Genomic DNA, 4,101 nt, shown 5'->3' with positions numbered 1-4,101 from the left:
GGCCTTTTTCATGTTGTTATGAACAAATGGAAAAGCTTCTAGAAGCCTTTTTCTAGATGGTATAGGCGCCCAACATACCCAAATAAAGAGAGAATATTTTGTGCATGAATGTATGAAGATACTTGCCAAAAGAAAAAGAGGAAACAAATTTCCCCTAAGGGGAAACCAAGGTGGGCGCCCAAATGAGTCAAGAGAGGAGCAAATAAAAGAGGAAACAAATCCAAGGACTTGCTTGGCAAGTCTTGGCCGTGTGACTCTTTGAAGGAAAAGGGAAATTGGCTCATGAATATGTGATATTCTATAGAAGAGGAAACTACCTTATTGAAGGTGAGACCTCTCCTATAAATAGGAGCCTCATTCCACACTTTTCATTCATCCAAGTTTAAGAGATTTGAGAGACTCTCTCTCTAGAACTTGTGGTTGCCGCCCCTTCCTCTCTCTCTAGTTTATTTTCGATTTTTGTTTTGGCACCTAGGTCCTCATTTGACTAGTGTTTAGCTCTGCGTCTTCAAGACTCGTTCTTAAGTCGTAGTGTTTATAAGTGCCCACTCACTAATTCCTTTATTTCGAGTGATTTAGTGATAGAAACTTTCGTGGTTGCCCGAGGTGCCGAGGAAAGAAAGAGAGACGTGCTGCGAGGGGAGACGAGCGTTGCAAACTTTCCAAAAGCTTCTTCAAAGTTCAAGCTTCAAGAAAGGTTAGTAAACTTCTATACTCATAATAGTTTTTAATTACATGTACTTGCTCTTTGTCTAGGTTAGTAAAAACCGTTTTTACTTGAAAAGAAAATTTTTAAAATTCCGCCGCTTTGCGAAGCGTTAAACTTTTTCTTAAACCCTAGATCAATTCCAACATTATTGGCGCCACACAAGAGGGCGCTCAATCTCCTGCATAATCCCCATGTGGTACCACCACGAAGGATAACAGGTACCTGCTAACATGGGGTATATGTCGGAGGCGGTACCATTCCATGTCTTCTCTTTAATTAACTTAACATGAGAGACTGCTTAGTTTGGGTTCAATCTCGTTATTAGCATATATTCTTTTTGCTTATTAACTCGTGACTTATAAGATCTCAGGATGTGACTCCCAGAGATCCTAACATAATATCCTTGCTTTTGAATACGAGCTTAACAACAGTCTCTCATAACCCAGTTCACTAAGACTGGATCTCTTGATCGAGGCTAACTAAACACATCACAAAGGCTCGGGTTCCAAGTACCTCTAGCCATTTTTGTTAGCCGGACTAATTCCGTTTCCCAATTCGTTAGTGGCTTAAAGCCTTTAATCTTGATAGTGACTTATCTTTTGGCTTATCCTATCCTGCTTACTAGAAAGCACATAAAGATGCACGTACAATATATGTGTATATATATATATATAATATTTCTTGATATTGTAGGTGCCCAAAATCCACTTACCTGAATATGATTCCTTCGAATCCTGAAATCTTTTCTTCTAGAGAAAGGGTTCTTCTTAACTTCATATATAACCCAGTCCACGTAAGCTCTTCCTGCTAATCCTTATAGCAATCTGGACTTATCTATGGAAGAGAAATATCGAACATCGAGCGTACTTAGTATCTCATCCATCGATACACTAACGAACACACTCAAAACTTCCTCCTAGTCACGCTACTTAGAGTGTCTCAAACACAAGAAACAAAGAATACACGAAGACAGAACAGAGATACAGAAAAGAATCGATGCCTAAAAATGAGGCCTTGACATTACTTCTCTGATTTAAGCTAAGAAACGTCTCACACTATTCGACACCCATTCTTTTGACTGAGCGAAACCCACTTCTTAGAATAGGTCCCAAGGATCGAAACTAAAAGAAATAACATATAAAGAAATCATCACTAAAAATCTATAGCGTACATAAGTTATACGAAAATAACTCGAAACAACACTTCTCAAATATGTATTAAAAAATATTTTTGACTTGTCTCTTTTTATTGACAAGTTATAGATATTTGATAATGTAAATAAATAACGTAAAAACTTTTTCGTTTAAAATAAACTAAGTCATTTATTTGAAACGTTCAACCATATTGTAAATAAATTTTTTATTCAATTTAATAAAACATTTACGAAATAATCGAACCCTCGGTTCATACTCGAACCTTTCTTTCACTTTCTATTTTCTTACGTAAATAAAATGTTTCTCATTGATATTCTTTTTTAATTAAAAAGAGTCGAACTCGGTTTTAAAATGTAAATTAAAATCATATTAATTAATTAATCGAATAATCAATGAGTACGATAATAATAACATAATTCTTAACGATTTATTAAATCAACTTATAAATTAAAAGACTTAACCACTAACAAACATAATAGTACTATAGTTAACAATATAGCAAAACGACTCCTAAAAATGATTGATGGTTCGTAACTAACTCGAGTCGAGACTCGGAAAATTCTCGACTCGCTAAACACTGAGCGAACACGTTGCCAGTCTCGGAGCCAAAGCCGAAAGGCCTTTCCCACCCGGCCTACTCTCGGCTTGGTCCGGCCTCGCCTCGTCGACGCTCGCGCAGCAGCTCCACCATTCCTCATACAGCGTCGTTGCATTCCCGAACCCGCTGCCCCGAGCCCTGTGCAGCCCACCTAAACCCAGCCTAACTATCGACAACAAACTTGCAACAAAACAAACCTTAACAACCACATCTACAAATCTGAAAAATAACATCGATACTCATAACTCAACACCATGATTTCTCATATTCAAACCGTCATCACAAATTAGAGTCAAACTAACAGTTTGCAACAAAAAATAAACGCTCAACAATTTGGTGCCAACAACCACAAAAAAAAAAGTCACTGCCAAACCCAATTCAACGAGAGAAAATCTCAACTCAATCCATAACAATTTTCATAATCATAACATCAGTCAAGCAAAACAATCTCAGAATCACGTCACAAAATTAAGATCAATTCCTTATCAAACTCAACACAAAATCCAAAACTCCAAATCATATCATAAATGCCGAAATAAAGCAATAATTCTTCAATTTATTACTTAATATCCAAGACCCACTCATCAATTCGGAGTTCAAACCTCAATCCATGACAAACCCTCAAATTCCAAACCCTAATTTCAAAATCAAATCAGGGCAAGAACGAATTCTCACCTTACTTCATGAAATTGGGTCTCCTTAGCGCTCTCTCCCTCTTTTCCCGCCGTCTCTCTCCGTCCGATGTCCTCGGCGGCTCGCGGCGGTCCTCGTCTTCTCGGCTGGAACACGCGCGGGTGGTGCTCGGTCTCGGCGATTGATGGCGCACGAGGAAGAAGAAGATAAAGATAAAGGTGGATGATGGTGAAAATGGCCGATGATGATAACGTTCATTGTTGTTGAAATTTATTTTCTTTTCTTAGTTTTGTTTTGTTTTGCAGATCTCGCGGTGGAGAAAGAAGGGGAGAAGAACGAAGACGAGGAAGGAAGAAGGCCGAAAAAATGAAGTGAGGAGAGAGAAGGGGTTATGCTATTTATACCAAACCACAATCCCTTAATTACCCACTTAATCGTCCCACTTCTCACCTCTTGTATATTGACCCCGGGCTCAAATTTTATCTCAAATAGGTCCAGAAAAATCAGTACAACTAGGTCTTTTTTATATAATTATTTAATTAAATCCATAACCGAACGGATTATAATTATATGATTTGAACCGAGAATTTTCTCGTTCGTTCTCGATTAATTCAAATATATCCAAGATTTCTCGGAAATAATTCTCGTTCTTGAGAATTTATTTCTTAAATTAATTTTCGGAATATTTCTTCGGAATTAATTTATTTATCAAGATAAACTCGATAATTCTTTTATTTATTCCAATATTCCTCCTTAAATTTATATATTTTAAATTAATTCGATAAATCCATTGGACCACAATTCACTCGAGGATTTAGTTGTAACAACGGAAGCTCGTTTATTATTTCCAAATCTTCAAATACGAGTGACGCAAAAGCTTGTCCTTACAGGCGGCGAAGAGAATGTCTTGGTAATCGTGAGCTTATCACATATCTCCTTGATCATTTTGTTGTCGACTTGGGAGCCATTGCATGTTATTATAAACAGCAAACTTTTGTATCACTCAT

At 37.2% G+C, this 4,101-nt stretch overlaps 1 long non-coding RNA gene across 1 annotated transcript; it reads right to left on the bottom strand.

The window, feature by feature from the left end:
* Positions 1-2,207: 2,207 nt before the first annotated feature.
* On the bottom strand, positions 2,208-3,461 carry LOC149404151 (uncharacterized). The gene is made up of 2 exons (XR_016294826.1): positions 3,137-3,461; positions 2,208-2,641 (listed from the first exon to the last, which is right to left on the bottom strand). It is a non-coding gene; the product is annotated as an uncharacterized LOC149404151 (long non-coding RNA).
* Between the last annotated feature and the right edge of the window lie 640 nt (positions 3,462-4,101).

Source organism: Urtica dioica, chromosome 2 (genome assembly GCF_054948205.1).
Source record: "Urtica dioica subsp. dioica isolate 48M chromosome 2, U.dioica_male_clone48M_v1_H2, whole genome shotgun sequence".
Taxonomy (NCBI): Eukaryota; Viridiplantae; Streptophyta; class Magnoliopsida; order Rosales; family Urticaceae; genus Urtica; species Urtica dioica.
This window is presented reverse-complemented; position numbering and strand designations above follow the sequence as displayed.